Here is a 14,250-nt window from a genome sequence, read left to right on the forward strand (position 1 = left end):
TTCCCTGGTGGCGCAGTGGTTAAGAATCCACCTGCCAATGCAGGGGACACGGGTTCAATCCCTGGTCCTGGAAGATCCCACATGCCGCCGAGCAACTAAGCCCGTGCGCCACAACTACTGAGCCTGCGCTCTAGAGCCCGTGAGCCACAACTACTGGAGCCCGCGTGCCTAGAGCCCGCGCTCTGCAACAAGAGTAGCCACCGCAGTAAGCCCGTGCGCCGAAACGAAGAGTAGCCTCCACTCGCCGCAACTAGAGAAAGCCCACATGCAGCAACGAAGACCCAACATAGCCAAACATAAATAAATAAAATAAATAAATTAAAAAAACAAACAAACCAAACAACAAAAATAAAATAATTCCACCAACCAGAAATAACCTCTTTTGACATATGGTGTATGTTCCAGATTGTTTTTTTCCCATCTGTTTTTCTCTTACCGATACATTGAGGGAACAATTTCCCATGGCAATAAATGTTCGTCTACAATGTCAGCTTCAATGACAGGACTACAACCTAGCGGTTAAGAACATGGACTCTGGATCTAGGTGGCCTGTGTTCAAATGTCAGCTCTACCACTTACTAGCTCTGTGACCTTGGGCAAGATAATTAACCTCTCTGTGCTTGAGTTTTTCCATCTGTAAAGTGGAGTTAATAATAATAACATCTACCTTGTGCAGAGTGTTTGTCATATTACTATTTTTAGATCAGTCCATTTTGTGAAAATACTGTAATTTGCAAAGCCAGTCCCCTATTGTTGGCCTTTTAGATGATTTCCAATTTTTCCCTGTCATAGATAATGTGACCACAAATATTCGCAACCATGTATCTTTGGGCATATCTCTGGTTATTTTATTAAATTCCTAACAACGGATTTGCCGATGTATAGAGGATACACTTGCCAAATTATCCAGAGTTTGTACCAATTTACATTCTGGCAGCATTTGGAAGGACTGGAGAGCAGCGTGAGTCTCTGGGGTCCTGGAAACAAAACCGGGGTGTCTGGGGACGCAACTTAGGACTAGGACATGTACTTTAGCTGTCAGTAGATCCATGTAGCTCCCTGCAGATGCCATGTCTGCCCATGCAACCTGATACCACGTTTCCCACCTGCATGATTATTTTCCATATCGAAGAACCATATATACCATAATGTTTAATATCAAAAAAGACTTACTTAGGGGCTTCCCTGGTGGCGCAGTGGTTGAGAATCTGCCTGCCAATGCAGGGGACACGGGTTCGAGCCCTGGTCTGGGAAGATCCCACATGCCGCGGAGCAACTAGGCTTGTGAGCCACAATTACTGAGCCTGCGCGTCTGGAGCCTGTGCTCCGCAACACGAGAGGCCGCGATAATGAGAGGCCCGCGCACCACGATGAAGAGTGGCCCCAACTTGCCGCAACTAGAGAACGCCCTCGCACAGAAACGAAGACCCAACACAGCCATAAATAAATAAATAAATAAATAAAAATTAAACTTAAAAAAAAAAAAGACTTACTTAAAAAATACGTTTACTTTAAAAGAGAACTTTAAATCATGACTATAAGTGTAAAACCAGAATCACTCAAGTAAAAAGAAATTAACTGTAAAAATAAATATGACAGAAGCAAAATATTATTGAATTGTAGCTAGACGCTGTTGCCTGGGAAGGCTCTGAGCTACAGGCCCTGCACTTTACTTTGTTGGAGGGGGATTAGCAAATTAGTAGGAGCCAGAGAGGTGTTAAGATTTACTTGCACCAAGCTGACACTTTCTCTTTGGTATAGTCAGAAGGATCAAGAGAGCATTGAAAACTGATTTTAGTGGGAGTGGAGGGGGACATGTGATTTTATGTTGAAGGACCTGTGAATTTACCTCCTAAGATTGCCCTATAACCATTTTCTTCAGTTTAGGAAACATGAGCCAGAATTGCCTCACTGAGGGCCAGCTTCCCAGGTGTGAAAGAACTCTTACTGCACGTGTCCATGTAATCTTCTCAATAACCCCATCAACAGGGTGCTGTAAGTAATTATCACCTCCATTTTACAGTGGATGAAACTGAGGCATAGAATGGTTAATAACACGCCCACGATCGCTATAGTTAATCGACAGTAAGGCTGGAATTTGGAACTCAGGTGTGCTGGCTGCAGAGTTTAAGCTCCTAAATAACATTTTATACGGCGGTGGATGGTCCTGTGACTAGTTATCAGCTGCGTCCCTGGTTGCATCTCATTCTCAGGGCTGGAAAGGTATCTTTCGACAATGGGACTCACTTTGGACCCCTTTAACCCTGTTTGTAACTGGCTTCTCACTCTGCTAGATTGACCCTGCTTTGACCTTGATTTAACCTTGACCTTTCCTTGTTACCTGGACTGGTGACTGAGACTCTGCAACTTTCTGCTGGCACTGATGGCTGTAGGCTTTCTTGCACCAGGGGTGCTTGGGTCTACAGGTGAGTATTACATTGGCATGAGCTTTGTGGGGACTACAGTGCAGAGGGGAGTGAGTTTGCCAAGGCTTGCAGAGTGGGTTACTGGCAAAGCCTGGACTAGAGCCCAGATCTGCTGAGTCCTGCTTGGTCCACCACATCCTGCAGCTTTCTCAATTACATAAACAAGTTGTCTTCATAACAACTGTCTTAGTTGCTTTTCCCAGCAATCTTGAGAGACAGGTAGGTATTGCTGTGAATGATTTACAAATGAGAAAGCTGAGGCTGTGCCCAAGTCACATAGCTAAAAAGTGGCAGAGCCCGTTCCGTACCTCAGAGGAAATTCTGTCAGGAAGGGGCGTGATTAGGACTAGAACACAGTCCTGTCTGGCTTTAAGTCCAGATCTCTTTCTACAAAATAACCCATATCCATTTCTGCCTCTTCAGTTTCCCAGGTCCTCTCTCTCATTTCCTAAGACTTTTAATTCTGTCTCTTTTCTCGTTGGGATGGTGGTGCCAAGTATGGGTGATTCATACTGAAGTGTGAATGACTATACCTAGGGCTAGATGTTTCTCCGTCTGGGTGTGTCTGCACTTAGAGTGCTCTCTACTGCAACTGAGGGTTCATTCCTATATTTGTAATCTATTGCTATATAAAAAATTACCCTAAGACCTGGTGGCTTGATGCAACAACAATCATTTATCATCTCTCATAAGCTCTGTGAGTCAGGAACCCAGCCAGGGCAGAAAGGTGAAGTCTTGACTGTTCCACGATGTCTTGGTCCTCTGCTGCAGGACTCAAAGGCTGAGGGCAGAAGGAGGACTTATTCACTCACAAGTCTGGTGGCTGGGGCTGGCTGTTATCTGGAACCCCCCCCCCCCCTCATGGCCTCTCCATGTGGCCTGAACTTCCTCTCAACACGGTAACTGAGTTCCCGGGGCACGTAACCCAAAAGAGAGTCAGACAGAACTCATTGCCTTTTATGATCTAGTCTTGGAGTTCGTGCAGTGTCACTTCTGCCTCATCCCACTGGCTGAGGCAGTACCAAAGGTCCACCCACTTCTCAATGCAGGAATGTCAATGTCACATTATAAGGAGAACACGTGGGATGGACATGTACTGGTGTAGCTGTCTTTGGAAAATACCATCTGGCACAACTTTCTAACAGTGGGATCTCACACACAGGTCAGGTAGGTTTGTGGGAACAGACCTTGGGTGGTGGGCTTGGGAGAGGGTCCTTTCCTTGTGGCTCCCGTCAGATCGCATTGATCCCTGGGGTCTCTTTGCTCTAGCTTCCTGCATTTGTAATTCTGCTTTCCTCTGCTCTGCACTTACACTGCAGTTAGTTTATGATCCATTTTTCTCAAAAGGTTCAGACAGCCCTCATGACTGATAGGCAGGGGCATGATCTTGCCTGCCAAGAGGACCTGACATTGAAAATAAATAGGAATAAAAAATGTTGGTCTGCTTCTGTGCCATTGGATGGAGCCCGGGCCAACAATGACTAGAAAGTTTCCTGCTTTGGAGCAGGCCTTCCCTGGTCCCCAAGGAGGAATTTAAAGGCTGAAGGTGGGCTGAGCTCCAGGTAAGGGATTGTGTGTATTGCAGGGCGGGGGTTATCAAGATCTGTCCCGCAAAGTGGCGGCAGTTCCAGAATTCCTATATTAGGGGGGGGTGCTTTATGGGCAGCAAATCTGGTTAGCAGAAGGGACTGGAATTTCCACTGGCATAACACTTTATGTATGTTTGAGAAAGCGTTAGTTGTCTATTTCAAAGATTTGGGAAGGGGAGGTGTCTTAGTCTGGATTTGACCACAAGCAGACCCTGAGATAAAGATTCAAGAATGGAGAAATGTGGGCTTCCTTGGTGGCGCAGTGGTTAAGAATCCGCCTGCCAATGCAGGGGACACGGGTTTGAGCCCTGGTCCAGGAAGATCTTACGTGCCGCGGAGCAACTAAGCCCATGCACCACAACTACTGAGCCTGTGCTGTAGAGCCCGGGAGCCACAACTACTGAGCCTGCGAGCCACAACTACTGAAGCCCACGTGCCTAGAGCCTGTGCTCTGCAACAAGAGAAGCCACCGCAATGAGAAGCCTGCGCACCACAACGAAGAGTAGCCCCCACTCACCGCAACTAGAGAAAGCCCGCGTACAGTGACAAAGACCCAACGCAGCCAAAAATAAAATAAATAAATACATAAATAAATATATCAAAAAAAAAAAAAAAAAGAATGGAGAAGTGAAACAAACAAGGGGAGGCAGTCAATAAGGGCACGTTATCCAGCCAGCTACCGTTGTGGGTGAACGGAGCTGATCTTGCTGGGGAAACTATGGGGAGCAAGTGTAAAACTCTCACCTTCTGAGGTACCCCACCCAAGAGGTGACAGAGCTGGGGTACTGATATTCCAGTTGCCATCAGGGCCACTCTTGTATGGCAGGGTTTAATTCCGTCCTGCGGTTGTGAGCAGAGCAGACTTCCAAGGCTTTGGAGAAAGCCATTAGACAAAGAGATGCAGGAACTGGCAGTGGAAAGGCAGCTGGTACACACCCAGTGGTAAGGGTTACAGGCATGACATTGACAATGTATCCTACAGGTAAGGTGAACACCCAGCATTAAGGGGGTTCCTGGGATGTGGGGCTTTCAGTATTAAGCTAGCAAGGTCCCAGACAAATCAGGATGAGGGGGGGTCACCCTAGCTACAGGGGCAAAGCAAAACGAGGAACTAAAGCCCACCCGTCACCCAAAACTACTGTCTGGAGAGAAAGGATCAGAAAAGGGTTTACAGATGATAAAAATGTTCTGGAATTAGATAGTAGTGATGGTTGCACGATTTTGTGAATATACTAAAACCCACTGAATTGTACACTTACGGTATGGCCAAGCTACGAAACCCCTTTGAGCCTCTGTGTTCTCATTTATGAGAAAGGAATGACAGTGATACCTATCTCGGGGGTTGTTGTGAGGATTCAATGAGATAGTGCTTCAAACGCTACCGTTGCGAGTCTGTGTGAATTCTTTAATCTGCTTGTTAGTGTAGACAAGCCCAAGGGAAAACCAGGTGATAGGGCTGAGCTGATTGAGAATGTCTCAAAAGGCAGCAGCATCAGTTTGGGGAGAAGAGCTTATTTCAATGAGCTTCTCTAGGCTGGAGAGAGGAGAGTTTTGGCCGAATTTCAAGAATTCTCTCTCACTCAGCATACTCAGAGGCTGCCTCCTGGGTGGAATGCTGTACCACTGTAATCGCCTGTCTGGCTTCCTGCCTCAAATCCTTCTCATATCCACAGCTGAGATCTCCATCACCCCCTGCAGCCTCAGCACCACCACGACTTCAGGCAGTATCTAAGGAGACCAAGGACAGAGCAGCAACAGCATTACCAATGAAACAGCATTTTCATGGCTTACATTTATTACACACCAGGTACTATGCTTAGAACTTCAAGTGTGATCTCATTTAGTCCCCCCAGTAAACTTACAAGGAGGTACTACTATTATCCTCATTTTACTGATGAAGAAACTGAGGTCCCAGAAAGTTACGTAAATTGCCATAGCCCCCTAAGCCTTAGCTGTCTGGATCAGGATTGGACAGCTGATCCTAGCTGGGTGACTCAGATTCTCTCTCCCAGAAATTTGGGGATTGGATTTGGATGCTTGATAGTCTCCGTTGGTCACTCAAAATGAAGACATGTAAACTAGGGAGAGAGCGGGTGGTCCTTAATGGTCATATACACACAAAGGCAGAAAAGAATGAGGCAGACACAGGGAAAGAAACAGAGATGAATGGGCCTTTGGAGAAAGAGAAAGTAAGAAAGAGAATGACTTCCTGGATTCCCCAGCTATGCTTCTTGCCTGTGTCAGTCTAGGAAGTCAGTGATAAGAGATGGGCCTCTAGCTGACTTAAATGAAATCCATTGGCTCGAGGAATAACACTGGCTTCAGGCATGGCTGGATTGGGGGATTTTCTTTTCTTTTTGCTGATCTTTATTTCTTATAAAGAAACTGCATTTACTTGTGCCTTAAAGGGAAGAGATGGAAAAGAAATCAATGATAGTGTAAGGAGCTCAGGTAAGTAAGGAGGTATTTTAAACGTTTTAAATTTTGATGAATAAAATATATGTATACTTTTCTGTTGAATAGTTTCTTGGGTGTGGGCCGTGCTGAATTATTGCAAAGTTTTGAGCTGCTAGAATCCAACTTTATTCCCAAGAAGACTTAATAAAATGTGATATTTTCCTGCCCCCTTGTTAATTAAAGTACTAATCATGTTATAACACTGACCAGGTGTGACATACTGATTTCTCTTTAAAAATACTTTCCAGGCAGCTGATTATGGAAATATAAGGAGGATAATGTGCTTCTTTCAATACTGAACCCAATTAATTTGAGTGACATAAATGCTAGGGTGAAAAATTAGAATATTAGAGCTCCATTTGTTTAAGAAAGGAACTATTTTCCTTCTTCTCCATAGACTTCCGGTTGTTTTGGACATAAATTTCTCTCTGAAGTTAGGTTAGAGAATTCACTAAAACTAAAGGAAAGTTCATCCTCAAGCTTTATTGAAAGAATATCCAATATCAAGTGACAGACTGCTGACTGAGGAAGAGTTGATCACCCTTTAAGGAGAGGCAATGATTATAATAACTAATATTTATTGAGCCCTCTCATGTATCACACGATTTGTTGAATTCTTCACAATACTCTGAGGTAGGTACTTTTAATTCCCATTATATAGATGGGGAAAATAAGGCTTAGCGAGGTTTAGTGACTTGCCAAGTTCTCCCAGATGGTAAGTGACAGACATGACACCCTAATCCAGGTCTGACTGTTTACAGAGCCATGATCCTTAAAAATCCACCACTGAATTCTAGCATGTCAAGCAGAGGTTGTAAGATACAACCTCCAGTGCTTACATATGAGGAAAGCAAAGTTCGGATGATTCTTTGTCCAGTGTGGTTTCTAATGTACCAACTGCCTTTTAATGAAATGGACCCAAATCTATAAAGTTGGTGAAATTGATCTGTTTATAATGGATAGGTGGTTCCCTATTGGTGTGACTTTAAGAGCCCTGGGAAGACTTTGTTTTCCCCAAGATATGATTCCCCTCCCCATTAGATGGTATCTGAGGTTCTACCATGAAGTATTAATTCCTCTCACTTAAGCCATTCTCATATTTTTGTTAAAATGCAGTTGCTCAAGCATTCCGATGTGGATGTGTGCACCCTTTCCTGAGAGCAGATTTTAATTGGAGAGAGGGAACCAGGAGAGAGAATAGGAACAGACTGACATGAGTCTTGGGGCAAGCAAAAGAGAAATAAGGAAAAACATGAAAAAAAGGCGGTTGGGGTGGTGCAGCTCTGAGGGTCTGGATGACAAATCTAAGTATTTTGCGGAAGAACTGATTTAGACGAAAGGGGACACGCGGGGTTCATGAGAAATTTTTGTTTTGAATGGGGATAAAGATGACACTGAGCAGACCTGATTTCTCTCACTAAGATCACTTACAGATCCAATGCAGATGTGGAGCTTAGCTACAAAGGGCCGGAATCAGACGCTTCCTTGTTCTTGTGACCCTGAGCAAGTTGCCTCACCCCTACTCCCACCCGGCTTTACTTTTAAGAGTTGCTGTCAGGTGGGGCAAGCAAGGAAGGGTCAGAACTGAGAACTGATTTGGCTGTGGCATAGACGTGTTTTTGCAACACTCTGAATCTCTCCTAGCATTAAATCCTCCTACAGCTTCTCCATGCTGGATGGGCTTCAAAGAAGGTTGACATTAAACATCCTTCTAGAGACTTCTCAATCCCCAGTGGCTCCTCTGGTTCATATCCCTCTCCTGCTTGTGATCATTAGTGGAGCAGCCTCAGTTCTCCTTCTTCAAATTCTTGTTTGACCACAGAAATCTCTGCCAAGGTCCTTTTCCTGGAAGGGTCCTTTCTCACCTCTGGGTGAAGCAGAAGGAGAAAGAAACAGTTTACGTAATGGTGTGATTGCACCGATGCCTCAAACTCATTTTTTCTCCAATTACCACATTTTCTGACAGCTAGCTGGGAAGTTGTTACCAAATTTTTTTTTTCCAGCCAGAGAGCTTTCAGTTATAGATCCGAGCTTATCAGAGCATAACTTTAAAGAACACATTGAAAGAGAACTTCAGGTTTTAAAGCAGAGATAATGAGTGCTTTTTCACCGATGACACAGATTGGGAAGAGGGTGACTCTGAGGAACCTAGTAAAAGATGTTAATGTTTAGGAATTTCCCCCAATTAATCCCACGGTGAAATCCTTCTTAACACAGTTACCTTAGGATGTGACTCAGCTTGGGAAGCAGTGACAGACCTTTTCATGAGCTGCTCCAAGCCAGGGAGAGAGTGTGTTAAGGATACTAAGGCAGGCCCATTCCTGGAAAACCAGAATCCCTTGATGACTGATATGGCTTGAGGACTTTCCTACAGCTTAGCACATCTTCCCTGGACTGCATGGCGGTCTAGGATGCTACCTTCCTCTGTCCTTCCCCTGGAGTCAGACTTGCAAGGCAGTCTGATGATCCTCCCAGCCTTCCCTGGCTCCTTTCCCCTATTCTCTCAGAGATGACTTGCCTAATAAACTCCTTGAACATTTAATCCTGTTCTAGTGTCTGCCCCTCGGAGGACTGGAGGAACAGACGCCTTCAAGAGAGCCTGTCGTGGGGAGCAGGGGTGACTGAGAGGCCTTGCTGTGTACCTCTGGACCCACAATAGCATTTTGCTGAGGCCACATTTCCCCCAGACAGTTTCCAGGCAGTAACTGAGCAGGTGGGTGTCTAATGCTGGTCTGTTCCTCTACTGGGCAATGTTGGCTTGGTGACTCCCCATAGGCCTGGCCCAAACTTTCTTAGAACTGTGCTGTAGTCTGAGACTTTCCTAATCAGTCCTCTTTCCTTCTCTCTCTCCTTTCACAGGTGTCAGACCTGCATTGCAATCCAGGCTCTCCCTCTCCTACTCCTGCTTGCTCCCCTTTATCCTTCACAGGTGTTTCCCTAAGAAATCTCTTCTATGTCGAATCCCACTTGGTACAAGCTTTTCAGAAGACTTGAACTGACATAAGTAATAAAAAGAGTTTGGGTAAGTCTTGCATTTCACCTTAGAGTTCCTACCACCATAAAGACTAGTTATTATTCTTTAATCCAGTTTTTTTTTTTTTTTTTTAATCTCCCAGAGAAAGACCAATTGGCTTGGCCTGAGTCAGGTAAACCAATTAACTATAGTCAAGAGAGTGAGTCATGTGAAAACATGGCAGCCATGTGGATGGATTATGGGGGAAAATTTCCCAAGAAAAGGTTGGGGAAGAGGATGCCAGATGATAATACAATAAAAAATTTCGGGCTTCCCTGGTGGCGCAGTGGTTGAGAATCTGCCTGCCAATGCAGGGCACACGGGTTCGAGCCCTGGTCTGGGAGGATCTCACATGCCGCGGAACAACTAGGCCTGTGAGCCACAATTACTGAGCCTGCGCGTCTGGAGACTGTGCTCCGCAACAAGAGAGGCCGTGACAATGAGAGGCCCGCGCACCGCGATGAAGTGTGGCCCCCGCTTGCCACAACTAGAGAAAGCCCTCGCACAGAAACGAAGACCCAGCACAACCATAAAAAAAAAAAATTTCCACAGGGTCTTGGAGGCATTGCAGGTTTTCAGAACTCTTTGGAAAGTCCATGGCAAAAGGGGTTGGGAAGACTCATTCTTAAACCTTATTGGCTGGTGTCGTAAGGGTACTGATGAGTCAACTCAAAGAGAAGCTTTATGGAAAGTGCCCAGAAGAGACTAGCATCATTAAGGCTGGGCCAAGGTCCCTGAAATAGGAGTAGGAAGGAATTAGAGGCAAACTTGTATCTTCTTCCCAATTCTGCCAGCTGTATCTGGATTCCCCTTAATGGGGGAACAAAGGTACAGGCCTTAACTACTATAATGGCTATGCAAATAATAAACAGTTTAGGAGCCCAGAGGTCTAAATGCCAGGGGAGGCACAAGATACAAAAATCTGGAAGGGGCCAGAGGCAGGGACTGAAATCCGGAAATGGAGCCGGGGGTTCAGATCTGGGAGGCAGATCGATTGCGGAGGGTTGGGATCAGATAGCAGTAGGGATCGACTGGCATTGTGGGATTGCCTGACGTACCAGCCACCCTTTATACCTTGCTTTTAAGGTCTGGCAGGAATATGATGAGTGCGTGGGATGGTCTTATTGAAAAGTCCCAGGGTGGAATGGTCGAGGCACAGTGCAAAATGCACACATTGAAATCTTACCACGAGCTGAATTGAGCCACAATTATAGATTAGTACATCTGGAGCCTTAATGGAATTTTCCAGGAGAACTCAGGGCCGGAGAGCCCTGTGTATGTCAACAGAAATCTGTAATTCTTGGGTATCAGAGGCTTTGGGAAATAAAGGAAATAACTACAGAAGAGGATATGGGGTATTTGTTTCTCATGGATCTTCTGAGATAAAAGGAGGTGACTTTGTGACTGTCGGCGGAGTACAGACATAGCCTGACAGGGGACAAGTTGAGGGAGTCAGAGATCTAGGACTCTGTACCTATCCTGCTCAGCCACTAAGCTGTGACACCCACTCTTTTCTAGCACACGCAAGGTGCCCTTCATGCATTTACTGTATATCAGACATTGCCCTAAGCATTTTTTGTGCATATCCTCTTTGAACCTCAGAAAATCTACGATTGTTCCCATTTCACAGATGAGAAAATTGATGATCATAGAATGAAGTTAATTGCCAAAGTCACACAGCTAGGACAAAACAGATCTGGAACTTGAACACCAAAGCTTGTGTGATTGATCACCCCACTATACTCCCCCACCCTTGCTTCTAATTTTAAAGTCCTCAGTTATCAACTTTATTACTTGTTTTCCCACGTATGACTTTGATGTCCACAGTGGTCCTTTCAGCTAGTACCCAGAATCTTATTATTATTTTAAAATAATTTTTGTTTGTTCTTTTCTTTTTTTTTTTTGAGCTTGGGTGCTTTAAAAAAAAAACAAAACTGGGTAATATAGCCAAATGGTACAAAATTTAGAGATACAAAAGAGCATCCAGGTATTTCCCTGTTACCCAGTCTCTTATTATGATGAAGTTTAGAAGTCATTTGTATTTTCTTTCTTTCATGTCTATTACCTATTTTGCTTTAGAATTATTGGATTTTTTTCCTTATTGATACATAGAAGCTTTTAATATATTAAGGGAATTAGTCCTATGCCTGTGGTATGAATTGCCAATATTTTTCCCAGTTTGTCTTTTGCCTTTTAAAAATGCAAAGGTTTTTTCCATGGAGAAACATTATGGCAGTCGAGTTTGTCAATTTTTATATTTTATGAGTGGGGTATGTCATTCTTAGACAGCTATTAATTACCCCAAGTTTATAAAACAAAGTTCCCTACTTTTTCTTCTATTACTGTTATGGGTTTTTGCTGTAAATTTTTTGCTGTAATGAGTGAGATATGGATCCAATTTAAGTTTTTCCCATAATAGCAAACCAGTCATTCCAACAATATTTATTGAATAATCTAGTTCCTCACTGATTTGAAATGCCATATTTATTCTATACTAGATCTCTCGACATATTTAGGTTTATTTCTGAGCTTTATGTTATTGATCTATTTGTCTCTCCATGCCCAAGTACCACACTGTTTAAATTACTGCAGCTTAATACCATGTTTTAATATCTGGGAGAGTCAGTCCCTCTCTTTCTGCTCTTCCTTTTCAGAATTCACCTAGCTATTCCTGATTGTTTATTTTTCCATGTGAATTTCAGAATCCATTTGTCTAGTTCCCTCCCCACCCCTGCCACCCCAAAATCTGTTGGTATTTTTTCTATTGGAATTGCATTAAATTTACAGATTAATTTAGGGAGAAGTGACATCTTTAGGAGTTGAGTCTTCCTACCCAAGAAAAAGAGATACCTTTCTTTTTTTAAGTGTTCTTTGATGTCCCTCAGTAATGTTAATTTTTTTTCAAATAGAATTTGCATACATCTTGTTAGGTTTACTGATGGATAATGTATCTTTTTTATTGCTATTATAAATATTTTTTCCCTTCCCTCATATTTCCTAACTGGATATTGTTTTGGCAACAATTGTAACAACAATACTTCCAACAATATTCCAACATTGTTGGAATAACTGACAACAATACTCCACTCTGGCAGTATTGCCTCAAGTTGTTTTGGGAAACTTCACATCTGACTTGACTTGGGTTCCAGTTCCTGCCATCAGCCTGCAGGCAAGACCCAGACCCCTTGGGATAAAGATGGTGTCTGAGGGTTCTGGCAGGAGGAATGCCCTATCCATACAGCTAAGCACCTCTAGGATGGGTGCCATGTATACTAAAATAGGTTGATGATGTTATGCATGTCATAAACAACTACAAATCTGTATGAATCCAATGCCTTTTTATCCTCTGTGGGGTGTCCGTCTACACCAGGGCAGAAGATGGCAAAGTAAAGCTTATGTTGCTTCAGTCTGAGACTCTTTGGATAGACTTATCTTTGGTGTCCTGACAGTTGATCAACTTGAGGAAACTGAGGCAGCATTCAGTATTATACTTTTTAAGATGAGACTTTATTTTTTTCTCAAATCACAAAAGGCGATAGGGTGTCAGGCATCCTCCCAGAGAAACTGAATCTTGTGCTGGTATTGCAACTCGTCAATATTCGTTAGCATTCTTGACCATCACTAATATTTAATGAGCACCTATTATCTATGTGCCATCTTGTGCTGGGAGTTGAGGACACAGAAATGAATAAAGTCACAAATCCTGCCCTAGAGGAGCCTGCCATCCAGTGGGGAAGATAGGCAGAAAATCACTATAATGAATAAGGACAAATATTCAATAGACTTGTGTTCAACATGCCATGGGAACGCAGAGGAGGGGGCTGTGGAATTTATTTGGGATTAGAGGTATTGGCTTTTGAGCTAGGCCTTAAAAGATAAGGAGTAGTTAGCTAGTTTGGCAAGAGTAGCAGACGGTACTAGTGCCCTGTAAGGCTCTACTTGAGAGCTAGCACTGTTGGTGGGATGGGCCTGGCTCTTGCACAGGGCAGGATGCCAGGGCGTGGGGGAGGGGGGGTGGTGGTAGTTAATGCTCCCAGGAGCAGTACTCAACCAATCTGGAATGGAATTTGGTGGATAAATGCCCTAGTTTCTCACCCATTGAGTGGGACAGCTCCGAGATGTGTTCTACACTATCTACCAGCGTTGCTCCGTGGGATTGGGCCCCAGCTGCTCAAAGGGATAACTTGCTCCCTAATGCACATTTTCCTGGCTTCCTTCCCTTCCTGGTCCTGCTCGTCCATGTCCCCAATGGTGCTTCCTAGGTCACCTCTTAAGCAAACTGTTTGTGCTCAAATCCTAGTCTCAGGGTCTGCCTCTGGGAAACTGACCCCACACAGCGAAGCATGGGCAGAGGGCATTCCTGGAAGAGGAAACAGCATCAGAAAGGCCCAGAGGTATGACAGAGCATGCCTTGTTTGGGGACCAGAAAGAAGGTGAATATGGCTGCAGAGCCATTCAAGGAAGACCAGGAGATGAGCTAGTCAGGTGGTGTGGAGAATCACGGATACCAAGTGGCTTGACCCTTTGCGGAGAAAGGGGGGTGGGATTAGAATGGAATTTTTTAGAAGTCCCCCCTGCCCATCTGGTGGTGGGCAGGGAAACTGTCTGGGGAGCAGGGAGAAGAGGACCCTCCACTCCTCTCCTCTCCTCTCCCCTCCCTGATGCTTTTGCCCAAGGGTTGGGGCTCCCAGCTCCCGCTCTGGGGCTCAGCACACTCCACTCGCGCCAGCCGACACGGGCGAGCCTCCAGCCTTCCGGCTGAGAC

At 44.5% G+C, this 14,250-nt stretch overlaps 1 long non-coding RNA gene across 1 annotated transcript in view; it reads left to right on the top strand.

The window, feature by feature from the left end:
• Positions 1-9,388, top strand: part of LOC132374206 (uncharacterized) — a 31,304-nt gene extending 21,916 nt beyond the window's left edge. The window contains exons 2-3 of the long non-coding RNA XR_009505601.1: positions 9,026-9,185; positions 9,332-9,388. This is a non-coding gene — a long non-coding RNA (uncharacterized LOC132374206). The remainder of the gene's footprint in view (positions 1-9,025; positions 9,186-9,331) is intronic.
• The last annotated feature ends 4,862 nt before the right edge of the window (positions 9,389-14,250 follow it).

This window comes from Balaenoptera ricei, chromosome 11 (genome assembly GCF_028023285.1).
Source record: "Balaenoptera ricei isolate mBalRic1 chromosome 11, mBalRic1.hap2, whole genome shotgun sequence".
Classification (NCBI taxonomy): Eukaryota; Metazoa; Chordata; class Mammalia; order Artiodactyla; family Balaenopteridae; genus Balaenoptera; species Balaenoptera ricei.